Genomic DNA, 27,922 nt, shown 5'->3' with positions numbered 1-27,922 from the left:
TTTTGTATCTTGAATACCAATATGAATCTTTACTTCCTTTTAATTAGAACTTTTTAAGATGTGACCTTGAAAACACAATTCTAGTTTTTTCTTAAGAACTTAATTGGAAATGGTGGAGTCACCCAATTCTTGAGTGGCATGACTATCATTGCTCAAACTAGCTTTCTCAGTAGATTTGGGAATCCACTGCTATCTCATCTACTTCCTGATGCTATCTACTTTTGCATTCTTTTCATCTTCAACTCTACCTATATTCATGTAATTTTTAGCTATGTGACCAAGTTTAGTACATGCGTAACATCTTATGTTGGTGTCCTTTCTTCTCATGTGATGTCTAACATAATTTATGCCAATGTATCCATATTCTCCAAAGTAATGACATATGCACCAAGCGTTGTAGTCCCAACTGAATATTGCCTGTACAAATTGTTCAGCTAGATTGAATAACTTAGGTCTACATTTAGATGCCTTGTGACCTTGTTTCTTGCATTTGTGATGCTTGCCCTCAAACTTTGGTTTTTCTTTGCATTCATTAGCCATATGACCATCCTGACTGCAATTATAGCATTTTTCATTGAATTTTACCTTTCCATTACTACAACATTTATTTGATGTATGACCTATCTTACCATAGTAATTGTAAGTAGGTCTTTGATTCCTTTGAGCACCTTGTTTGGAGGATTCATCTTCTTCTCTATATCTAAGTCACACCTTACCCTTTTGCCTATAAAGATTTTGCTTCCTTTTTTTAATTCAATTAATCCATGTCTATTTGGGATTTCATCATTTTTTCATTGAGTTTCTTTTCAGAATTTAGATCAAATTTCATCCTTTCATTGATTTTCCTTTTAGAGTTTAAGTCATTCCTTAACCTTCATTTTCAGATCTTAGACTCATGATTCCTTTATTTTCATTGGAGAGCTAATTGATAAGATTTTCTTGCTAAAGGGATTGATTTTGAATTTCATTTTTCCTTACCTCCAAGTCTTCTTTTTCTTTATTTCTTTTTTCTAAGATTCCACACAATCTTATTGACTGAATTTCTTGTTCTATTTTCAATTTTCTTACTTCTTCTTATAGGGAGCCATTCTTTTCTAGGAGTTCTTTGATTGCATCATTTACTTCATCTAAACTACTTGAGAGGAGAAAATCTTCAATCTTTTATTCAACATACTGGTGGTCATTCATCTAATTGGCAAGTTCCTTCTTTTTAGAGATTGAGGAAGATGCTCTTTTTTCTTTCTTGAGTTGAGCTATGGCCATCTCTAGATCTAACTTTTCATTGTCAATATCTTTGTCAAATTTGAATATCTCCATTGTCCTTGATCTTTTCTTGAGCTATCAAACTTTTATCCTGAGAACCATAGAGCTCTAAAACCAATTGTTGGAAATAATCAAGACTAGCTAGGTTACTAAGAGGGGAGGGGTGAATCAGTAACCTCAAAATTTTTAACAAATTTAGAACTCAATAGCATAATCAAATTACAATTAGTAGATATAATCTATTTCATGCATGAGAAACTAAAAGCATAAAAGACTTTGAACACAATATTTGGTGACCCAGAAACCTTCCAAATAGAAATAAAAACTGGGATGGGGATGATACCCACAAAACTTCAATAGTGCAGCATAAAGTTGGCCTATTAAGGCTTACAATGATCACTTTTGATGATCTACCATATTAGGAGCAATTAGGATTTCTAGGTCCACCTTGTTAGAGGTTTTAAAAACTTATAATGAAGTATGCATTTGGTAAAGAGATTTAAAGAAAAGATTGTTAAGTCTACCCTGTTAAAGGATTTTAAGCTAATTCACCTGTTAGAATAAAATAGTAGATTTGACTTACAACTAAATTGTTGATTGAGATCCTTGAAGTATTGATCATCTTTATGTGATAGATGTAACTCTGCTACTCCTGATATGGCCTTGCAATATACTTTATTCTACTACTTATTCACTTTTCCATGATTTTCATTTCATTTGCATTATCTCATATTACTACATTACACTGTTGGGTATGATACAATACATTACATATATACTATTCCAACTCACATTATTACAAGGTCAGCCATTACCAAAGTTAACACCAATATTACAAAGTTAGCCCAAATGTAGATACTCAGGTTCTAAAACTAACTTGGTGAATTTTTGATACATGACATCCAATGTCATTACTTAGCATTGTCATGCACTCAATAGAAGTAGAGGCTTGGTCCATACTGATCACTTCAACATAGTTTTGAACTCAGTATACACTAGTGACTCGATAGATATAGTCACTCAGTAGAAACTGAATTCCATGTTTACTCTGTGTGCATTTGATAAACATTAATCATCTCATTTATTGGTTAACACTAACTTCACTTCACAAGAACTAATGACTCAGTAGACACTACAAAGTTTGGTAACTATTGAACTACTCAATAAGAACTATTGGACTTCAAACTACCTAAATTCACTTGGCAACCACTAGAATGCTCAGTAGGAACTGTGAAGCTTGGTAACCATTGAATTACATAGAAAACACTAGAGACTATTCAAAGAGCTTGGTAACCATACAAAATCTAAATAAGTGTTGTCACTAATAAAAAACTTGACTTAATGCCAACATGTCAAAGTCTAGATATTGAAGAGTTGAGCATAGTGCATGAACAACTCCAACATCAATTAAGATTTTTGACAATTTAGCTGAGATATTTGAGCCTAAAGGTGAACATGTTGTAGGAACATCATTCATAAATTCTATATAAGCATTCATTTGGGAATCAAGAGGTTTATATTTACTATCATTATTGTCAAATTAAGCATTAAGAAAATTGATAATCTCCATAAATAAGTGTCTATGTCCTTCTTTGGAATGGACACACACTGCCATCACAAATTGGCTAGCTTTGTTTAAGAGCATTTGTTTCCATTCAATATTTGGTTGCTTCTCTTTTGAGTGATACCCACTATAAGGAAGAATCTTATTAAGGGAATGGTACAAAGGACCACCAAGGCCCATTACTATAGCCCCTCCATGTAATGGATCTTTGAAGTGGCCACTTTCTATATCATGCCAAAGGACAAGATTTATTGTTGATGGATACACTAAAAATATTTTCGTAAGTAAATTTAAAATAAGAGGAACTCTTGCTAAAGTAGCCAAAGATTTGCATCCAAGCTCCACATTATCCTTTCCAAAAATTGCATTCCCTTTAATATCTAAAGGGTCATTATTATTGGGAATAGAGATGGAGTAACTGAGAGGGGAGTGGTGAATCAATTACCACAAAAATAAATCCACAGATCCTTAGATGTCTTAAAATATAGTTGTTGCTGATACTTGGTAACCACACAAATAAATGCTGAAACTTGATAGATGTTCTATTAACTTATTAAGCATTTAAAGTGATTAACATGCATGCATAAAGGAAATAACATGAACACAAGAGACACCAGATTTAACGTGGAAACCCAATATGGGAAAAACCACCAACTAACTAGTCACCAATTTTCACTCTTTTGAAGTGAGCCCTATTAGGAGCCAACCCTGTTAAAGGTTACAAAACACACTGTTAGGTGTGACCCTATTAGAGGATTTAATCACCCTGTAAGGAGTGGCCTGGTTGGAGGTCTTAAGAAAAATTCAACTGAATTGTCACCTTGTTAGAAGATTTACAAAATGGTTGTTAAACCAACTCTGTTAAGAGATTTTGAATCATTGTTACAATGATTAGAAAGAAACAATGAAGTGATCTGAAATATCTGCAACTTATCTTTGCTGAATACAGATCTTTTTTCTACTTCACTAGATCCTCGCTGATCGAATACAACTTTGCTGCTCCATAAGGATATCTGATCCTTCCACAACATTCACTCATATATCCAATATTTTCTCATTCCACTTGCATCCGTACATTTGCACTCTTATGCATCCACATTCTTACATCTTCATGAATTGACAGCTTGACCTTTCATATATACCTTATAGATTGTCAAGTCGGCTCAATTACAAGTTACAATAACTGAAAAACATTAAATCAGTCGGCTGCAAACATTGCACAAAATAATTAAACTTAATTTTTTTAGAAAAATAAAATTCTTTGTTGCCTAACCTAGCTCAGTGACCACTACTCTAGAATGGTTTCCCTAGTGTTAACCAAATGAAGCTCGATAGACACTGCAAACCTTGCAACTTCCTTTGAAGACCGAGTTAACTTGATAAACACTGACCTTCCTTCGCTTACCAAGTGAGCTCAGTAAAAGCTAACTTTCTCTTCGATGATCGAGTAAACCTTGTAGACATTGACTTTCCCTTTGTTAACCTTGGGAGCTTGGTTAACATTAACTTTCTGCTACAAAATCCTTTGATGCCTGAGTGATCTCGATAAGAGCTAACTTACTGTGTAATGTTCGAGAATGCTCGATAGTCACTATAAATTGCTTTGCTAACCATCTGAGCTTGGTAGACTCTGTCTAATAGCTGATATGACATTTGTGTAACATCAAAGACAATACACAATTAACAATTGTATCCAACAATTATCAACCTCCATATTTGTGGTAGAACCCAAACATTGAAATTTCCCTCTAACATCATCTTTAGCAGCAAGAAAAAATTGAATGATTACATCCAAAATTTTCTCAATCACACTTGCAAAGTTATGGGATGATCTCTTATGGCTTTTAGTTTTCCTTTTACATCAAAAAATTTAATAGCTCCATTGCCTAAGTTTCCAAGCTAGCTCTTTTCAATCTAAATGGCCTTATCCCTAGTAACCTACTTATCTTTTTCCAAAAGCTTTTCTTTCTCTTTTCCCTTTTATTTTTCTTCATCTTTTGATAAAATAACATAAGGCCTCTCTCAATGCATTTCAATCTAACAAACTGCTTGTGCATGCAAAATAAAAAAACCATGGTATCTCTTGAATTAAAAGGAGCCAAATTTGATAAGAAAGTGAAATGAATCACTATTCCACCAATATTTTGAGTTTAAGTTGGTACAATACTATATAGAATTTAAGAATCCATGGCTAGCCAAAGGGTATGTGGATCTTCAAGAATGTGATGAATGATAGTAGTTGCAACATTGTCAAATCTAGAAAACAAGAACTTAGTTGGCAAGTTTAGAAATGTAGTCAATCCACCATTTTCAAGGAATAGAAATGCTATAGCATGGACTCTTTTTATACTTGCATAGAGCTAAAGTAGAGCTTGTGTGGTAGTAGAGGGAAAATGAATATGAATAAAATTGCAAACAATGTCAATTTCTCTTTTCTGCTCTTCAGCTATCATTTACCCTTCACCCACACTAAGAGCATGTTCTAGACTCTTCTATTTGTTATCACCCACATTTTTAGAATTTAGATGGCTTCCATCTCTCTTCTTCAACTGATCAATAATCAACACAATAGAATCCAAATTTGGCTTGGCCTAAAACATATGGCCCAGAACTAGTAAAAATTTTGTTACATATTTTAATTCTAACATCTTCTTCATTTCAACTTCTATTGGGAAAAAGTTAGAGAGAACATCCTGTTGGAAATAATTAAGATTAGCTAGGTTACTGAGAGGGGAGGGGTGAATCAATAACCTCAAAAACTTTAAATCAATTTAATACTTGATCCATTCATCATTCATTCATCTAATCTATTGTATGCATGAGAAAGATAAACATTTATAACACATGAACACAGAATATTGGTGACCCATAAACCTTCCAAATAGAAAGTAAAATTGGGGTGGGGATGATACCCACAAAATTTTTCTAGATTGTAGTATGAAGTTAGCCTATTAGGGCTTACATTGATCACTTCTGATGATCTACCCTGTTAAGAGCAATTTGGACTGCTAGATCCACCTTGTTAGAGGATTTACAAACATATAATGAAGTATGCACTCTGTTAGGAGATTTATACAGAGACTATTAAGTCTACCTTGTTAAAGGATTTAAAAAACTAATTCACCTATTAGGGTGAAATAGTGGATCCACTTAGAACTTGATTGCTCATTAGATCCTTGAAGTATAGATCACCTCTTGTGATTGATGAATCTTTACTACTCCTTGTAGACATTGCTGAATACTTTGCTCTGTTGTTGATTCGCTTTTATTCTTCTCAAAGCATTACATGTACATTCCTTAAAAACATATTCATACATTGAAAATTATATAATACATTACATATATACCATTCCAATAATTACAATTGCAAGGTTATCCAAAACACAAGTGAACAAAATATTACTAAGTAGGCCAAATAGTAGAAAACTTGGGTTCTTCAAGCTAACGTGGTAACCTTCTAATACTCAACATCCATTGCATTATTTGGCATCATCATGTACTTAGTAGAAGTAGAAGCTTGGTCCATACTAATCACACAATGTAGCTTGGAACTTGGTAACCATTGGAGACTTGGTAGACATAGTGTCACTCGATAAAAATTGAATCCTTCATTTACCTTACTTTCACTCAGTAAACACTACACTTCCATCACTCGGTAAACACTAGCTTCCATTACTCAAACTGATGAATCGGTAGACACTGTGAAGCTTAGTGAACATTATAGGCTTGGTAGATACTACTGGGCTGCACACTCACTCAGTAGCTTCATGAATGCTCGGTATGAACTGATGGACTACACACTCACTTGGTAGCTTCAGGAATGCTTGGTATGAACTGCTTAAGTGATAAATCTACAAGGTAACCACTGAATGCTCAATATACACTATAGAATGAGTGATGAACTTGGTAATAATTCAAAATCGAATAAGTTCTGTCACTAATGACAAATAAAATATAATGCCAACAATCTCCCCCTTTGGCATTAGTGACAAAAAAACTTATGAGCCAAACATTGTGTACAGTGACATACTAGATTTGATTTTTTAAAATTGATCTTTGTAAACTTGTATATAAATTTCTTACATGTCTTTACATATCTCCCCCATACATATGGCATGGTATATACATAGCTTATCACTGCACATATATCAATATATTCTCTCTTATTTTCTCCATTGTCTCTTACTCCCACTTTGATTTTCACAATAATCTCCCCCTTTTTGACAATAATGCAAAAGGTAATCATACTTATATAGAGACACCATAATGTGAGAAAAACTCAGAATGTACATTAAATATAAGAGCTAATGTCTTATCCCAGTTCTCTTGCAAAATTTTGTAGGTGGAGAGAGCCACTCGAACTTCTGCAAAAAGTTCAATCATATGATCTACTATAGAAAAATTGTTATCATGGATCAATGTTTTTGAATAAGAAATGTGCTTGTGCATTGTGTCCATGATAGGAAGGATCATGTTCTAGATGTCTAATAGTGTAGACCAAATCCTTGCTTCCTCTCTCAATAGTTTTGCTTGCATGTCTGATAGGAATTTCATCTTTATGTGATGTGCAGAGATTGAACTGGGTTCAAGTTGCAACTTTTGAGCACTGACCTTCAAATCTTCATCAATTTTGTTCAATTTTACCTTTATTTCTTTTGTGTACTTGGTAACATCACATAGCTTGTCAAATAGGGATGTTACATTTGTAAAAGAATTTTCAAGACTACTCAAAATTGAAGATAGTTCAACCTACTTTATTGCAATGTGCTGAGCAATGTGCTCAAGCACTTTATTATCAAATTTCTTCTCTACCTTTTCTATAAGCTTTTCTTGACTAGAAGTTTCCTCATTAAACTTTTTTACAACCTCTTCTAATTGTAAAAAAATGTGTTGAGATGAATCCACATCAACACCTATTGCCTCAATAATTATATTTTTAGCACTTATAATTATAGTGAATTGTTTATCTCTCTCATCTCTAAGTTGCTTCTGCCTTGCTCTTTTCTCTAAACACTGACTGACCAGTCTCATTTCATCAACTGTGGCAGTATCCAGATCTATCTTAGGTATAATAATTTCCTTGTCCAAGTCTATATCCTCATCAATTTCCTTGCTAGTAAGTAGAAGTTTTAGTTGAGTCTTTGGTTTTACTTCAGTGCTTACAATAGTTGATGAAGTTGGACTAGTAGGAAAACTTGAATTGAGCTAACTAGAGGAAAACTAAGAGAGGTGCTAACTGTATCCAAAATTGACATGCTTCTCAAAAATGAAGAATCAATAGGTAATTTACCAACTAGAATATTTACTATTGAAGTACTGGTTGGAACAAAAATTGATACAATTGAAGCTATGGATGACAAAATTATAGAACAAACTGGCAAACTTACTATACAAGCTGCAATAGATAACTCAAGATCTTATAAAGAGGGCTATAGCTTGGTAGATGAAGTGCTTGACACTTCCATTGAAGATACTTGCAGCTAGGAGGTGACAGGTGATGATTGAGCTATTGATGTGGTAATTGTGCTCATAGTCTCACCTGCAAAAGCTATGTCCATAGTAGATGTAACAGTCTTTGGTGGAGAGTGAGGAAGGGATGCAATAACTTCTACTACAACTTTTACTAGATCTTCTTCATCCTTGTCTTCCTATTTAACTTCATCATCATCCTTTAGTGCCTGATAGTCCTCAACATCAAAAGTGGCACATGGAGCATTATCTCCTTCATCATTGTCACTTTCATCATTATCATCTTTGATTTCTATAGGATCATTACTGGGCTTTTGTAGATGATATATGTTCTTCCACATGTTTATTGCATCTCTTACAACATGCTTAATGTCCTTAATTAAAATCAAACATGTGTGAAATCTAATCATCATTTTACCTTCATTGTTCTTCATTGCTACCTTTATTTCTACTTTAGTAAGACTCGGTACAAGATTCTTCAAGGATTCCTCATATATGTCCTTGGCCGTTTTGGTGGCTAACTCCCACCTTGGTGGCAATCTCACCGATAACTCTTTGGAGATTAGAGGGGCAAGCTGGTCTGGGGAGTATTTCCATTTTCCCATCTTGTTAAGTACTAGTTCCTCAATCTGCATTTTCTCTACATCAGTCCTTGTTTCAAATTTCAATGCCTTGAAATTTGTGATGCTAGCTCTCTCTTCCATTTGTTTCAATCTTTCTTGGAAGGTTAGCTAGGGCTTGCTAAATATTACTTCACTTGTGTTCTTACCTTTTTCTTTCCTTGTGAAAATAGTTGTGGAGGCTTTAGGTGGCTTAGTAATGATTACCTTTCCCTTATTTTTTATTGGATCTGCCTCCTTTGATTCTTCCTCTATATCTTCTGGTTCCTACTCATCTTCTTCATCCTCACCCTTTACCTCAGTAATCATTAGGGGCTTAGTAGTAGTTTTTAACTTGGCAACCTTTCTCTTGCCTTCATTAATTGCTTCAGGAAGTTTGATTTCAAGCTCAATTCTAGCCTTTGCCTCATCATATGTGTCAAAAATTGGTTTGTTTGGATCTACTCACTCATTCACCAGTGCTTCAATAATATCCCTGGTTTCATCAATATTCACCTCATAAGGAAGAGGTTTCACCCATGCAAATCGGGGCCTGACTTCCTGAATGTATACTTTATCATAATCAACCATAAAGCATACATCATCGTTGTATTCTTCAACCAATTTTGATGAAATTTGAAACCTATTATTCATCCTTTCCTTGAAATTTTGATGCTATCAAAGTTTACACCCATTTCTTCTACCAACTCATTTATCTAATATAGAATTGGAATATCTTTTCTCCACACAACAGTTCCTTTGGATGGAAATAATTTTTGTACATAGAAGAAAATACATGTCAACAAAGAACCAAATTTGCAAGGGTTGTTCTTTGAAGTCCTAATGATGTCCATATTCTTGTTCAGTTGTATTAACAATAATTTTGATATATAAAATTCCAAATTTTTCTTCACAACCTTGAATGCCAAATCCATAGCCTCACAGGGCACACTGTTCAAATGACTAGAGCTATAAATCTTGTGAGCAATGACATGAATGCCAAACCTTAATTCAACATCAGAAATAGTGGTAACCTTCAAACCTCTACCATCCCATTGAGCTAGGGTTTTCTTCTAAAGTTTGTCCCGACCTAGGGTTTTGGTAGGTTTTTCTTTACTTAGCATGGGGAGACTAGTAATCTTATGAATCATCTTCTCAGTGATTAATACTAGCTTCTCGAACCATAGTTGACCATTATTCACATGACTAAGGATGTACCTAATCCACTTAATCTAAAAACTTCTTGGCATATGCAAGATATGGGTTAATCCTTTGGTCTCTAGATGCTTATGCTCGGGTTTCAAAGAGCCATCATAACTCATTTTTCCTAAGGCATTGTCCATTTCTAGGTTTCCAATCTCTTGAATAGAACATTTAAAATGTGTATGAATATCATTTATGAGGAGTACCTTTCATGGAATTTGGGATTGAGCTCCATGAGGATCAAGTGACTCTGCAATGGCCAGAACAATTTTAAAGTTAGGCACTTTCCATTCTACACCTTTTGCCAACATCTTTGAACCCTTATTTTCCTTGCTACTACTGCTACTCTTGAATGCCGTTGATGCTCGATAAAAGATAGTAATTTTTTGAACAAATCCTTCACTAGACAATTGCTTGAAATTTCTTGGAATTTGCTTGAGTGCACCTAAAAATCTCTTAGATTTGAAATCACGATGAAGAATGAAATCAAATTCTTCCTTTTTGATGAAAATTTTGTCATTAATGCTCAGTATGAAAGTAGCTGAGATTATATAGCACTTGACAAGCTGTCATTCATTCACTTTCTTGGTAGAAGCTTGCAACTTGATGATCGAACAAAACTTTTTTTATTTCCGACCTAGCTCGGCAAGGTCTTCAACTAACTTTCCTTAGTAGATGCAACTCAGTGAAAGATATGCTTTCTTTGATCCTTGTGTATCTGGAATACTGATTTGATCATTTTGCTTTCTTTTATTTGGAACTGCTCTAGATATAGCTTGATGATATAGTTCCAGATTCTCCTTTATGAGTCTAATTGGAAATGGTGGAGTCACCCACTTCTTGAGTGACGTGGCCATTATTTGAACTATTTTGCTTAGTAGATTTAGGAATCCACTGTTGTCTCATCTATTTTTGAATGTTATTAGCTTTAGCTTTCTTTTCATCTTCAATTCTTCCTATATTCATGCAATTCTTGGCTATATGACCGAGTTTAGTACATGTATAACATCTTATTGTTGTATCTCTTTTTCTCAAGTGATGCCTTGAGCAGTCTTTGCCAATGTGTCCATATTCTCCACAATAATGACATCTACACTAGGTATTGTAATCCCATCCAAAGATTTCCTTAACAAGTTGTTATGTTGGATTGAATGATTTTGATCTGCATTGGAATTCCTTGTGACCATGCTTCTTGAATTTGTGACATTTGCCTTCAAATTTTGGTTTTTCTTTGCATTCATTAGCTTTGTGACCATGCTAATTGTAGTTGTAACATTTTCCATTGAATTTTTCTTTTCCATTACTCCAACATTTTTTTGATGTATGACCTAACTTACCACAGTGATTGCAAGTAGGTTTTTGATTCCTTTGAGCACCTTGTTTGGAAGATTCACCTTCTTCATTATATCTAAGTCCTACTTTACCTTTTTCTCTATGAAGATTCTACTCATTTTGTTGGTCTAATTGATTCCTATCTTCTTGAGACTTCATAATTCTCTCAATGATTTTCTTTTTAGCATTTAGGTCATTTTCCAATATTTCACTAATTTGTCTTTCAGTGATTAAATCAATACTTAGGCTTTCATTTTCAGATCTTAGATTCATGATTTTCTTCATTTGCATTGGATAGTTGATTGATAAGACTTTGATTTTCATTGATCCTTTCATTTGTCTCATTTTTAGATTTGTTTCTTTGTTCCAAGATTTCACATAGCCTGATTGATTGGATTTCTTGTTCTCTTTTAATTTTTCTTACTTCCTCCTTTAGAGAGCCATTCTTTGCTAGGTTCCTTGATTGCCTCATTAGCTTCATTTGAGCTACTTGATGGTAAAAGGTCTTCAATATTTTCTTCAACATACTGATGGTCATTCATTTGTCTTGCAAGTTCCTTTCTTTTTTTCAAGGATTGAGAAAGATGCTCCTTTTCTTCTTTGAGTTGAGCCATGGCCATTTCTAGATCTAGCTTTTCATTTTCAATAGCTTTGTCAAGTTTGAATATCTCCATCATCCTTGATCTTTGCTCAAGCTATCAAACTTTTTCCTAAGAACCACAATGCTCTGATACCAATTGTTGGAAATAATTAAGACTAGCTAGGTTACTGAGAGGGGAGGGGTGAATCTGTAACCTCAAAAACTTTAAATCAATTCAATACTTGATCCATTCATCATTCATTCATCTAATCTACTGTATACATAAGAAAGATAAACATTTATAACACATGAACATAGAATTTTGGTGACCCAAAAACCTTCCAAATAGAAAGTAAAACTAGGGTGGGGATGATACCCACAAAACTTCACTACTGCACTATGAAGTTAGCCTATTAGGGTTTACATTGATCACTTCTGATGATCTACCTTGTTAAGAGCAATTTGGACTGCTAGATCCACCTTGTTAGAGGATTTACAAACATACAATGAAGTATGCACTCTGTTAGGAGATTTATATAGAGATTGTTAAGTCTACCTTGTTAAAGGATTTACAAAACTAATTCACATGTTAGGATGAAATAGTGGATCCACTTACAACTTGATTGTTGATTAGATCCTTGAAGTACAAATCACCTCTTGTGACTAATGAATCTTTACTAGTCCTTGTAGACCTTGTTGAATACTCTACTCTACTATTGATTCACTTTTATTCTTCTCAAAGCATTACATGTCTATTCCTTAAAAACATATTCATACATTGCAAATGATATAATACATTACATATATACCATTCCAATAATTACAATTCCAAGGTTGGCCAAAACACAAGTGAACAAAATATTATTGAGTTGGCCAAATAGTAGAAAACTCAAGTTCTTCAAGCTGACTCGGTAACCTTCTGATACTTAACATCATCATGCACTCGGTTGAAGTAGAAGCTTGGTCCATACTAATAACACAATGTAGCTTGGAACTTGGTAACCATTGGAGACTCAGTAGACATAATGTCACTTGGTAAAAATTGATTTCTTTACTTACCGTTCTTGCACTCAGTAAACACTACACATCCATCACTCGGTAAACACTAGCTTCCATTACTCAAACTGATGACTAGGTAGACATTGTGAAGCTTGGTGAACATTGTAGGCTCAATAGATACTACAAGGTTGCATGCTCACTCAATAGCTTCATGAATGCTCGGTATGAACTGCTGGATTACACACTCACTCGGTAGCTTTACGAATGCTCGGTATGTTGCTTAAGTGATAAATCTACAAGGTAACCACTAAATGCTTGGTATACACTATAGACTAAGTGATGAACTCGGTAATCATTTAGAATTGAATAAGTGTTGTCACTAATGACAAATAAAATATAATTCCAACACATCCAACAGAACACTTAGCAGACCTTTTTCAAAAGCCACTTAACAAGCTACATTGTCCTCATGTAAATTAAAGACAAAACATGTGACATCAAGGATAATAAACTATTATGGCTTCCTTCATTCCATTGCAGAGTTTCATATGGTCAACAAGGAAAGAAACAACTCTTCCTCTATCTTGACCATCATTGTGTGTGCAAAAAATTACTAGCAAGTCCCTCAAAGGGAAGGCCAATGAGTCCTTTACCTAGAGCAAGTTAACTTTCACCTTGAGTAGTTGGGTAGGTGATAGTCAACAACACACTAAAATTGGTATGACTATCCTCATCCTTACTAAAATCATGATATATATTAGTGTAGGTGGGTAAAGGTACAAAGTTGTGTCACCTTTCAAGATGACTTATTAAAATTATTGAATTTGGGTATTTCTATCTAAAAATCAATTTTGTTCAAACATATGATCTAGATAAATTTATTCTAGCTAAGTTATATATGATGTCACACTTTTCCAATTGGAAATGTCTATTAAATGCATGTTTTATACTAGTGTGTATCCAATTACTAAAGAAATAAAAGTATTTTAGAAAATTGACATTTCAATAACTCTTACTATTTTTTATGATATTTTTTAATAACATATAAACACAATTTTATAGAATTCAAATTCAAGAATATTCTCATATAGAATTTATAGTGTTTTAATTAGATATATAGTATATTGTAATCAAAATATTCTACAAGCACATATTTTAACACTCAAAAATATGTCAATTTTATGAAAGGAAAAAAATTAAATCATATAGAAAAATTAATATTATATTACATTTTAGAGGAACGCGTCTTCTTCTAGAATGTATAATTTTTCTTCTGGTTAGAATAGGTTTGTTTTGAAAAATGTAGTAGGAGATGAAAACTATCAATTTTAAGTGAGTTGAAATTTGAATCATTATAAAAGATAAAATAAAGGTCTAAAGGAAAATTTTATTTTTGATTGTTCTAGCTATATACGTTTTCTATAACATAGTCTTAGATCATAGGGAAATAAGTTTATTTTGTTATAGTTTTGTGGTGGGAACTAGACCACTAAATTTCAAGATTTTTTAGTACCTAAAATATTATCTATAAAAATTAGGAAAATACATCAATTCTTATCCCAAATAATTATTAAAATTTATAATCCTAAACTTCATCCATATCTACACATTTCATAAGTTCACTTCATTTTCAAATTCTAAATAATAATAATAGTTTTATGTCATTGAAGGTGTATGATTATAATTGTGTTAAGCTTTTCCTTTGCAAAATGGTGATATGAGTTTGTGCTTTTATCTAGGTACAAAATATCAAAATGAGATGTTATAAGGTCTTTCTGATTATTTAGTTTATATTTATAGCCATTTGTAGTCATATTGTAAGGCTAATTAGACAAAATTACATTATAATTATTAATAGGTCAAAATGGTCAAAGGCTTCAAATATAAAGGGAAATACTATTTTGGGCCATCTAAAGCCATTATTGGCACATTGGAAGTAATATAAGACTCATTTAGTGGTTAGATCAATTAGATGTCAAAAGTTGTAAGAAGTCAACTTGTACAACATTTGCATTAGAAGTTGTCAATGGTTTTTAAACCATTCAACATCATTAGAAGGAGGGTTGAATTATTTATATCCAAATGAAAGGTATTTATATACCCTATTATGGTTGAGAGGTAGGCAAAATCAATGGAATAAAATTTGGAAATTTAGTAAAAAAATGATTTCCAGTGATATTCTAGTGAGTTTTGAGAGTTAATGTGGAGAACAACATAAGATCTTTGTTTTGGTTAATCTATGTCCTTACAAGATAGAATGTAGAACTTGAAACTTATTTTTAACAATTGCAACCTACTATATTTAAACTTCAAACCTAAGAAAGCTAGCAATCTCTTGGCTAACTAGACATCATCTATAGAAATAAGAATTGCTACTCCATCTTGACTTGAGTTAAAAAGAAGTAGTAAATGTAATTTTTACACCTTTCAATGTAGCTTCTATGGTGACTAATATTATGACACCCAGCACCTATAGGAGAATATTATATTTATGGGATTAAATCCCAACATTTTTATCCCCTAGTTCTATTGCATTACACAACCTAACTATTTAAATTACAATTAGATATTCCCCTTAATTTGAGGTCATGTCTTTCTTTCATGTATGCAAGTAGTCTATCTCATGCCAGAGGTCCTTCTATTATTTTCTACCTCATCCATTTCATTCCCCACTATATTATTAGCTTAGGTATGAATTTGCTCATCATTACATGATGTTGGTGTTGTTTAGTGTGGAGTCTGATTAGTCCCCAAGTGGAAGATTGTTAGTCTATGGTGACTGATTAGGGAAGTACTGCACATACTTCATAAATTCTTTGGGCCCTAATTTATCAAGATTTTGGGCTGACATGTAATTATTAATTGTAACCCTAAAGTGGTAAAAATACTTGTATAAAATGGCTTAGGGTTAGGGATTGTTTCATAGAAGGTGATGCAAAATTGGTTTAGTATTGAGTTGTAAGGGATTATGGATTGTAATTAGGTTCTAATCACTACATAATAATAATATTGGACTTGTTTTTTGGTGGATGTAGCCCAGGAATTGGGTGAACCAAGTTAAATCTTGGTGTGCTGTGTTCTTTTCTGTGTGATCTATTATTTTTTGATATTGTTTATATTTGCATGTAATTGTTATTTCTACCAGTGGTTTATTCTTAACAAGTGGTATTAGAGTGAGGTTTTTTTTCAATTATCCTCTATAGGAAAGTCTCACAGTTGAGTGGGAGTCTCGTAGTTAAGTGGAAGCAATGGTAGATGAGGGTAAGCTAAGGGTTGATAGGTTTAATGGGAAAAACTTTTAGTTATGGAAGATGCAAATGGCAGACTATTTTTATCAGAAGGATTTATGGAATCTATTAGAAGGCAAAGCCAAGAATTAGGGATCTATCTCAAATGATGAATGGGATCTTTTGATAGAAAGGCAGTTGGAAGCATTTGATAATGCCTAGCACCATCAGTGGCATTTAATATCACAAAAGAAAAGATAATAGAAGAGTTGATGAAAACCCTAGTGACATTGTATGAAAAGCCCTCTACTTCAAACAAGGTATTTATCATGAAGAATTTATTTAATATGAAAATGATAGAAGGTGGATCTATTGTAAATCATTTAAATGAGTTCAATACTATTACTAGTTAGTTATCTTTTGTGGGTATTAATTTTGATGAAGAAATTAGGGTTGTCTTGATTTTGTGTTCTTTGTCTGAAAGATGGAATGGCTTGGTAATAGATGTGAGTAATTTTGTTCTTGGATCTAGTACCCTAAAATATGATGATGTGATTGATGTTGTTTTGAGTGAGGAAACTCATAGGAAAACCTTAGGTGGATCTACATCAAGAAGTGCTTTGAATGCACAAAGTCATGGTAGAATGACTGAAAGAGGAAGTACTTCCAAAAACCATGGGAAATCTAGAGGAAAGTCAAAGGGGAAGAGGTCTCAATTGAGAGGACCGAATGACTACTAGTACTGTGGAAAACTAGGGCCTAAAAAGAAAGATTGATAAAGTCAAAAGAAAAATGAAAGAGATAAACTAGATGGAGACAAGGAGGAAAATGTGGTAAGTAACAAATCTAAAGAGAATGCTTTGCTTCTATCTTTAGAAAGTGTTGATGATTCATGGGTTTTAAATTTTGGTGCTTCATTTCATGCTACATCTCCTAGAGGTTATTTCATTGATTATGTCCAAGGGGATTTTGGACATTTTGTTTTGGGACATAATGAACCCTATCAAAATGGAAATCATTGGCTACTACATGAGGTAAGACATGTTCCGAGGCTAAGTAGGAATTTAATTTCAGTAGGGAAACTCGGTGATGAGGGTTGTGTAGTTATTTTTAATGATGAAAATTGGAAGTTTCCAAAATGTTCCCTTGTAGTAGCAAAAGGTGTGAAAGTAGCCACCTTATATCTTTGTATGGGTCATATTGTTCCTTATACTTTAATTATTTTAGAGAAAAATGAATGTTTAGGAACATTTGCTATAGTTGAGCAAGGAGAACAAATAGCTACTGTAAATTCTGATATAGCACTATGGCACAATAGACTTGGGCACATGAGTGAGAAAGGAATGAAAGTACTTCATTCAAAGAATGCTTTTCTAGGTCTAAAATGTGTTAATATGGATTTTTGTGAAATTTGGGTGTATCGAAAATAAAAGAGAGTGAGTTTTGTTAAGACTAGGAAGGAAAACAAAAAGAAGAAATTAGAGCTTGTGCATACCAATGTATGGGGACCGGCTTAGGTATCTTCTCTTGGAGGCTCTCATTATTATGTTACATTTATTGATGATGCAACTAGAAAGGTATGGATTTATTTCCTTAGACATAAATCTGATGTATTTCAAACTTTTAAGAAATGGAAATGATTGGTTGAAAATGAGACTAGTAAGAAATTAAAATGTCTCAGATCTGATAATGGTGGTAAGTATTATAGTCATGAATTTGAAGATTAGTGCTTCACTAATGGCATTCATAGACAAAAATCTATTCCAAGGACTCCACAGGAAAATGGAGTGGCTGAATGCATGAACAGGACTATAATGGAGTGTACAAGGAGCATGAGGTTGCATGTTGGGTTTGTCTTATACATGCAACCATTATAGTACAAGGAGCATGAGGTTGCATGTTGGGTTTGTCTTATACATGCAACGTTGCATGTATAAGAGAAACCCAACATGAAACCTCATGCTCCTTGTACACTCCATTATAGTCCTGTTCATGCATTCAGGCACTCCATTTTCCTGTGGAGTCCTTGGAATAGATTTTTGTCTATGAATGTCATTAGTGGAGCAATAATCTTCAAATTCATGAATACAATACTCACCACCATTATCAGTGGGGAAAGGCTATCAATACTATTGTATATTTTATTAATAGAGGTCCCTCTACTCCTTTGGGTTGTGGTATTCCAAAGGAAGCATGGACTGGTAAGAAGGTGAGTTGTTCTTTTCCCAAAACTTTCAATTGTGGATCTTTTGATCACATAGATTCTGAAAATAGAATCAAGCTATAAGCTAAGTCAAAGAAATGTGTATTTTTTGGATATGGCATTAATGAATTTTGTTATAGGCTTTGGGATTTTGAAAATCATAAAATTGCAAGAAGTAGGGATGTCATATTCAATGAGAAAGTGTTGTACAAAGATCTATTGCAGCAACATGAGAAGAAAGAAGATGATTATGTAGTGTTGGATAATAATCCAAAAGATGATGTTATAGCCATTCTTCATGATGTGGAACAATAGAAACAAAAAATACCACACACACCAGTGAATGTTAGATGGTCAACAAGGAAAATTAGACCTCCAAAAAGATTTTCTCCCTCTTTGTATTCTATTTTACTTTCTAATGTTGGTGAACCTAAATGTTATGATGAAGCTATGCAGGTGGATACTAAGATTCAATGAGAGTCCACAATGAAAAATGAAATGGACTCTTTGCTGAAGAATAAGACATTGGATTTATGTAAGTTGCCTGTCGGTAAAAGAGCTTTATAGAATAAGTGGGTTTACAAGTTAAAAGAAGAGGATGGAGATAAGAAAAGATTTAAAGCTAAGTTAGTTGTCAAAGGATTTGCATGAAAAAGGGCATTGATTTTGATGAGATATTTTCTCCTATGGTTAAAATGACTTCTATCTATACTGTATTAAGTATTGTGGCTACTGAAGATTTTCATTTAGAGTAGCTTGATGTTAAAATAGCCTTCCTTCATGGTGATTTGGATGAAGAGATTTATATGGCTCAACCATGGGGATTTGAGGTCAAAGGTAAGGAGAACCTAGTGTGCAAATTGAAGAAAAGTTTATATGGCTTGAAGCAAGCACCTCGATAATGGTATCTAAAATTTGATAGTTTTATGCATGAGCATGGATACAACAGGTGTCATTTAGATCATTGTGTTTATCTGTAGTTGAGTGTATCCATCATAAGAATTTGCTAGCCTTAGATGCATTGGTCTAGTTTCTTGGTCATTTTCAAAATTGTTAAATCAGGAGCTAACAAAATGACAACTCTACTGGGGAGATAAGATGGCAATACATTTTGTTAAAAGGACAAGAGTCTCTGGTGTTCATTAAATATTTTAGTTCTATTTTTATTATGGTTTTGCCCATCTGAGTCACCAAAAAAATGGCAACTCTACTAGGGATGTTTTGTTGAGATTCATGATAGACAAACCTTGAGAATTTAAAGTAATTCAACACAATAGAAGGAATTACATGGAGAAAGTTTTATTACAATAGTAAGTTGATGTGTTTAGTCCATTTTTCATGTTCCCCAGTAAGCTTCATTCTTTTACAGCAATAGTTCTTGAATTGGTTGTAGTTTGTGTTGAGAAATGAGTATACCTTCAATCAGTTTAGTTTTGTGAGTTGCTATTGTAAAGGTTCAAAGTCAAGAATCAATTTATGATGTGTATTCTCTTTCCAAGGTGTTAGTGATTTGCAAGTTTTCCATATTGAAAGTCTAGTTCAGAAAGTACAAGTGGTAAAATTATTTCAAACCTTTTCTCACTAAGTGTGAGTGGTGACTCTGAAGTAAATCTCTGTACTAGTGCATGTTTTTCTTAATATCAGAGGTTTTTAGTATTTTTGGGTAGATCTAGTTTGTTGGGAAAGAGAAATTATAAGTTTCTTGATTAATGGTTTATGTGATTGCTTGTGTCTACTGAAGTAATTCATTTCAAAGGGTGAATCACTGTTGTGATTTCATTTTCCTCTTTAAGGAGGTGGTGTCTCTACAAAGGATCCTATTATTGGTGTGAAGGATTTCATATTTGCACCTATGCCAATCAATAGATCTGAGGTTTCAGACAACAACACATAAAGGTATTTTCAATTTTCATGTCTTTGTCATTCATGAGAGTTGAATGGTAGAAAGGGTTGCCTCTATCTAGTGTTTCAACACGAAGATAATAGAGGTAGGAGTTTTAAAATTTCAAGAGATGGATTCTAAGTCTAGATCCAAAAATGATTTACCAACTCTTGAAAGTGTTCATGCAAACATTGCTAGGTTGAAAAAGAAGATTCATGATAACATTGTCTTAATGTTAAGAAATACAATTGGTGATATCAAGGGTCTTAGCAGATTCCAAATTTACATGAAGTTTAAGTCAATAGTTATGAATCTTGAAGAGTTTTTTAGACCTAAGGAGCCTTCATGGCTAGTGGTGCTCTTAGACGTTTTTATGCCACATTCAGTTGATTGTCCGGCCAAGTCAAGATTAGATAAGATTTATGAAATGCAAGATTTTATCATGGAGGTTGAAAGTGCTTTGAAGGCTAATGAGTTTAATGTTAACAAATGTGATGAATCTATTGAAAGAGATATGGAGTATGAAGAGTCTCAATGTTATGAATTAGAGGACAAAGATCACCAATTTTATGACATGCATGATGTGAATTTATCTTTTCATGATAATGAGTATAAAGAAAGGGAAAAGTGTAATAGTAGTAATAGTCCTTCTTCTAGTGATGAATGTGAATGTGTTACAATGTTGGTTGTTGAGGCATTGTCTAAAGAAGAAGATTTATGTGATAATCAACATTCTAATTTTTTAGAATATATTACTAACAAGTCTTCTGTTACAAATGTATCAAGCTATCCCAATAATGATCATAGCCAAGGGGAAGAAACTACTAGTGAAATCTTGTTAAGTGTTGATGAGATTTTTGACTTGTTGGCTCATGATTTTGAAAGGTATGCTAATCTATCTAAGGATGCTTGTGCTTTGCCATGTTTTGCATTTCCATATGGTGAAGTCATTTCCCCTAAATTTGATATTGAAGAAGATGTAGTTTTAGAATATGCTTTGTCAAGTTTGGGAGGTGTATGTGATGGTAATTCATACATCAATACACATGATGACTTCTATATTGAAAATGAAGATGTAGAGGTAAGGTTTGTTGCTGGTTCATTGTTCTCTTGTTTTCATGAGGCTGAGATACATTCAGATTGCTCATATGATAAGGAAATTAATAATAATGAAGTGTTTTATTCTAGTGAGCTATTTGAAGAAAAACTTGATACAGATCAGCATATTGTGAGAAGGAAATTTCATGATAATTCTTGTGATTTGGTATCTAATCAGTTGTTTGAGTGTGAAGAGATTGTGGCAAATGTTTAGTCTAATCAATGGATTTTTGATATTGCAAATAAGGAGAAATCAGATTTGACATTTTCTTCATATCTGGATGCACAAGGTGAGTTACCATCAAATCCATGTAACTTATTGAATGAAGTTGAATATGAGCACTTTGTGTTTCTAATAGACTGCATGCATGATTCAGTTAGTGGTGATCAGTTTTAGTTTCAGTTTGATGTTAGTTGTTATTATCATGCTGATTCATTTTTTCATAATGAGCAAGATGAAGAAAGCATGTTTGATTTTTATACGCACTGAAGATAATGATAGTAGTTTTGTTTTTCCTAACAAAGTGATTGAAAGTGTTGATGTGTTGGGTGAAAAAAATATAAATGAAAGTTTTATTTTATGTCATGATGAAAGGAATAAAAATTAGGTATGTGATAGAGGTAAGAAATTTTGAAAAGGTTTCGGTGGCCTAGGGCCATCGTTTGGATGTAATCTTAGTGGTAATTTCTTGCTTTCAATAAAGTTGTTCAAGAGAGAAGTTTTGTTATTTAAGGGAATGGTATGACTATTCTAGAGATCTAAATCCTTACCATTCCCACAAGGGACATGCATCCCTAGACAAAGCCACTGTTGGCACTAAAAATTGCATGGTCAATTTTGAGTACCATTGAGAAAATTAAGCCCTATAAATGCTTTTAAGTCCACATGTACCTGACTGTACCTTTGAGCCCCATGAGGTGTTTAATGTTTCTAACAACTTTCATTTAGTGTTTCTACCTATTCCATGAAGTTAAATTGAGATTATGAGTCATTTTGTGAAGTCCCATTTTGAGAAATTGTTGAATCTGTATTTTCACCTAAGTGTCAAACAACGACAGGAGGCTATGTTTTTCATTGAATATCTCACACCCAGAAATGCCTCATGACTTGCCATTTTGGGAGTATTTAGTGTCCATACCTGATAGCCTATGTTTTAGATTTTGAGTCATTTTGAATCTACTTGACTAGGTTTCAAATCCCTCAAAGTTGGTCATTTACTATTCTGTGCATTTGTGTAGGTGTTCATAATTCTGGGAGGCCCTATTTGACATGTTATAATTTTGACCTAATTGACCAAAATATAAAAATTCCTTTTTTGTTGCATTTTAGAGGTTGGAGACTTGTTATGTTTCAAGTTTTAGTTCATGATGAATCCATTTGATTAGTTTTTGAACGTGATTCGAAATGGAATTTCTAACTTTTTACTGGTGTCAAGAAATGTAGATTGTTTGGTACCCCTGTTCATGATGTTATAACTCAAAATTCTTGATAAGTGAGATTCAATGGATTGTATCACTATGTTGTACTCTAAAAATACTCCAAGTATTTTAGTTTGCAAGTCATGATGAATCTATTTGCACACTTTTCCAAGTCAATTCCATTTGCAAAAATCATTTTTCTATCATTGTTTCTAGTCATCAATTCCAAGTAGCCTACTTTGACCATTTTCCATTTAAGCCTAGTTATTTTTCATGAGCCCAAATCATAGATCCATACTCTCTTCATGAAAATTAACCAACGGTCCAATTTTGTGCCCCCAAGTGTCAATTTACCCAGTTTTTAAAGCCAAATCCAAACGCAATTCAATGTTTTCTGACATGTTTATCCATAGGTGATTTTGAGAGGTCAACTTTGATATAGAATATCTTTTGACCTTGAATTCTTCATGAGAAGAGATTTGACATGGTACAAAAATGCAGAACAGAGATTCGATGTGCTAGTTTTTAGAGCCTGATTAGGTGTTTTGCTTAGTTTTTAAGGCCAGTTAAAGGACCCTCTAGCATTAAATTGGAAGTTTGTAGATAAGTGATAGAGTGAGTTTTAATTAGTCATTCAGTGATCAAATTTGATTTCAATTAGTATGATGGGTTCAATAGATCAGTTTAATAGTTCAATTGTTTGAAAACAAAAAAAAAAGTACCTGGACTTGCTTTGGGGTCTGACTAGTCCTATCAGATTGATAAGGTACTAACCTTTTATTGGAATAAGATAAGTTGGGTCTAGTAGCTACATGAAGTTCTCACTATGAAATAGATGGGAAATCAAATTTTATGTTTTCCCCATTTCAAACTAATTTCATTTCAACTTGTAGCTTTTACTCAATGGAAAAGGTAATAACTGTTGTACAATTAGAACATTCATATGGGGATCTTATTCTTGCTTCTAGAGCATCACAAAGAGGATTGGCATCACCTTCTTCATATATAGTTGAGATGGCTAAAATGGAAAGGTTGTTCAAACTAAGCATTGAGGATGTAATTTGTTTTCTTAAGAAATTTTCTGAAATGAGTCCAGATTCTAGTGGGCATGTCAACGTGGATAATTTTCTAGCTTTATTGGGCATGCCGAGAACTGCATTTTCTGAGTAGATATTTTGCTTCTTTGATGTAGAAACCCATGATTCAATTAATTTCAGTGAGTTCCTATATGGTTCAATGTCAATCTTAAAACAACCAAGATTTCCTCTTATTTGTGAGTTTGCATTAAAATACTGTGACATAAATGACAACAACTTTCTTTTGAAGGAATAGGTGGAACAAATATAGGAATTGGTCTTCCCATGTATTTCTAATAACAATATATATCAAATTTTTAAGCTTTTTGATGTTGGAGGCATTAAAGCATAACAAGGGTCTATGTGAGAACACTCATGTATCATAGAGAGGAAGCCACTAGTCAAAGTTTTAAAAAAGCACATGGCATATAAAAGGAGGAACCCAAGCATGTTAAAGAGTGGGAGAGCCTACTAAAACCCATGCATTTAGCAAGGTAATAGGCAAGGAATCTACTAGTATAAGCATAGGAAACCAACAGAAGCAATCCACAACTAAATAGAGATCCCAAGTTGCCATACAAATAAGAGAAGCCAACATTTAAAAAAAGGAACTCCATCCTAATTGGAAAGAAGCCTACAATATTTTCAAATCCATAATGTAAGTCAAAATAGAGCTCATACTAAGCATAAGGAATGCCCATGTGATGGGTAAAATGAAACCAACCCAATGGCTTGTCATATAAAGAATAAGCTTACACCCAATGTGAAAAGAGGAGTTCATGTGAGAAAAATTGGCTAGGAGAGCAAGGCCACTTCAAAGGGAATTCCCACGCTTGCTAAGAGGAAGTCTCTCACACATGGGCAACATAATAAAGCAAGATAAATCCAATCCATTAAGGAAGGGAAGCCCATGGTAGGGGTAGTCAAAGGGAAAAGTTTTAAAAAAGAGAGATCACGCCTGGCAAGGGAGAAACTCACACGTGAGACAAAAGAGCAATAGGTATATGAACAAAGAGATCCACGTATTGTAAGAAGAGGAACAAAATCCAACAAGAGGAAGTCTATGCCAATGAGTAGGAAGCCAATTGAAAATGTTTGGCAGTATTAGAAAGTGTCCCACATAGTGACAAAGAGTGACATGATGTTTTTACTCTTTAAATACTCTTTCACTCAATGAACTAGGAACAATAATAGAGAGGCTTTTGAAAGCCATGTGGTGTATGGCAAGTTCCACAAGTCCCAGTTGCCTAGAAAAAAGAACATATTTTGAAGCAATATTCGCAAAATATTGATGATGTCATCATATTTCAAGCTTGCCAGAAAGGTCAGAAAATCTAGTGGCTTGCTACCTCACTAGTTGGAAAATCCAAGGTTTTCCAGCTAGCGACATAGCGAATCACCATAAAACTTCCAAAAAATTTCCAAGGTAAAATGCAATGTGGGTCCTGCTTCCAATGTAGTTGACAAATCGGGTAGTGTCAAGTGGTAGCTAGTAGGATGATGAGATGATGATGTGGAGTTCTAGACCAACTACAAGGTGCCACATGGCACAAATTCCAAGGCAAGTTGTGACATGGCAAGTAAGTCTCAAGAATGCACTAGATCATGAAACATGGCAGATCATGCAGCCATCGCTAACTTGCTATAGGAAATTTGCTCACCGATTAAGCATAGCAACATAGAAAGTATGATGTGGCACCTAGTTGGCAGGGATGAAGTAGCGATGAGCTAATGACATCTCACCACATGTCAAAGGGCTGGTCAATAGGTTTGACCCTAATGGAGAATGGTAGGAAAATTTGAGAAAACATAAATTTTAATATTTTAATATTTTTCCCTCAAACTCATGTGTAGGTCATTTAAATAAGGTATGAACTTTTCATATAGTTAAAACTTTGGAAAAGTTTAAATTTTTGCACAATAATGCTATGGGAACCACAAATGGAACCCTAAACTTCAGAAGGGCATAACAGGGGCCATTTTTATCCAAAATAGGTGCTCCAATATACCATCGAAATCAGAATGAGCTGAATTTTCCATCTTTGAGGTTGGTTTTTGCACAGGTGCTCACTGGTTCATGCTTGTAGGTCATTTTTTTATTCCCAGGGCATTGGTAGAAAAATGGTTATTTTTCATCATTGAGCATCAGAGTTGGTTACAGGGTAGATTTGAAGACCTTTTGAGGCCTGAATGTCAAAAAAAAGTCTGGAAAAGGTTGTAGTGGCTTCTTGAAGTCACTTTCCAACTAATTTTTACTTTTACCTTGTATTCATTTTAACATCAAAAAACAGTTATGATGGTTAATCAAATATCTTAGATATTTCTACCTTGTAGAGGCCAAATGATGGGATTTGATATTCAGTTATAGAGAGAAGATAGAGAAAAGCTTTTTCAATTTCTTGGGAAGGAATTCTGAGGGGACACATGTCAATTGAAAATTCAATCTAGGAATTGCTTCCTTTCTATTTATTTTGTTCTCTTCTCTTTTGTAAGGGTTGTTATTTTTCTTTGGGTAATACCAGTAGGGTTCCAGTGTTCTACCATGAAACCATGGTTGTTGATGGTTTTACTTCTTGACTATTGAGCTAAGCTCTAGCAGTGAAGGCCACATAGTTGTTTATGTGCAGATTTTTAGTTTATGTCATGTATTATTTTTTTGAGATACTGGAAATTGATGCTAGATTATGTGAAGTATCTATAGTTTCATTTAGTGTTACTAGATTATGTATTTGGTCTTTCCAAGGATAAATACAAAAGGGGATTTACAATGAATTATCTAGATTCTCTTGTTCTATCTCTTGATTCTTCATGTGTTATTAACTTTGAGATTAAATGGATAATGTTCATTTGATTTAAGGTAGCTTGGATGAGTTGTATATCAGATCTGTTATTGCTTTTGATTCAAGGATTCAAGTAAATGCTTTAATGTTCTGATAGGGTTTCTGGGTGTGTGAAGGGGATATTGCATAAGAATGAGATTAGGGAATTTCAGTTGATAAACTTGATTATAATGCAAGCAAGTTAGGTCATCCTACTAGTAATGACTCTATGTTTCAATGGATAAGGCACTGATCACTAAATCAAATGCAGCCTGATATGAATGTCATTTGTAGAGATCATTTTAATCAAAATAAATTTAGGTTTTCATGTCTTATAATGGGCTAAAAAGAATTAACCCTCACTCAACTTATGAGATTCATAGATTTGCATTTAGCTATTGTAGATTTGTGTCGTTACATGAGTTCTTAGGAGATATAAGGGGTTTATAGCTGCAAGAATTAGGTTCAAATTTGTGTTTTAAATGCACTAGTACTGTTAGGATAAACCATAGATAGAAATAAAAACTACATGCAAATATAACTAATAAAAAAAAAAAATAGATCACATAGAAATGAACACAAGGCACCAAGATTTAACGTGGTTCACCCAATCCCTAGGCTACATCCACCAAACTGCAGGTCCAATATTATTACAATCCAGTGATAACAACTTGATTACAATCTGTAATCCCTTACAGCTCAATATCACCACAAGAAGCAATTTTGCATCACAATATAATGAAAATACCTAACCCTAAACCCTTTTATACAAGTATTTTATCCATTTTAGGGTTACAACATGTCGGCCATAATATGTCAGCTACAACATTAGCCATGGCCCAAATTTTTTTTATGAAGTATGTACAATACTTTCTTGATCAGTCACCACAATCTAATAATCTCCCACTTGGGGACTGATCAGGCTCCACACTAAACAACAATCTCCCACTTGGAGACTGATCCTATAGCAATACCACTACCACATAGGGCTCCCACTAGATTAAACCACCCATGACTCTACTATTCTTTTATTCATGTTTAGTCTAACAGACCAACCAAAGCTGAAGAGGAGTTCAGCTTCTCCCTTGTTACAACCTTTGTCAACATATCTATTGGATTGTCATTTGTATGTATCTTCTCCAGCTTTAACTATCCATCTTCTAAAACTGACCGAATGAAATGGTACCAC

The 27,922-nt window shown here is 33.7% G+C and overlaps 1 pseudogene; it reads left to right on the top strand.

The window, feature by feature from the left end:
• The first annotated feature begins 20,763 nt into the window (after positions 1-20,763).
• LOC149541880 (lysophospholipid acyltransferase LPEAT2-like) lies at positions 20,764-24,266 on the top strand (annotated as a pseudogene).
• Positions 24,267-27,922: the final 3,656 nt, after the last annotated feature.

The sequence above is a fragment of the Cupressus sempervirens genome, chromosome 8, assembly GCF_028749045.1.
Source record: "Cupressus sempervirens isolate cs-2001-9-10 chromosome 8, ASM2874904v1, whole genome shotgun sequence".
Taxonomy (NCBI): domain Eukaryota; kingdom Viridiplantae; phylum Streptophyta; class Pinopsida; order Cupressales; family Cupressaceae; genus Cupressus; species Cupressus sempervirens.
The sequence above is the reverse complement of the archived record's forward strand: the minus strand, read 5'-3'. Positions and strand labels throughout refer to the sequence as shown.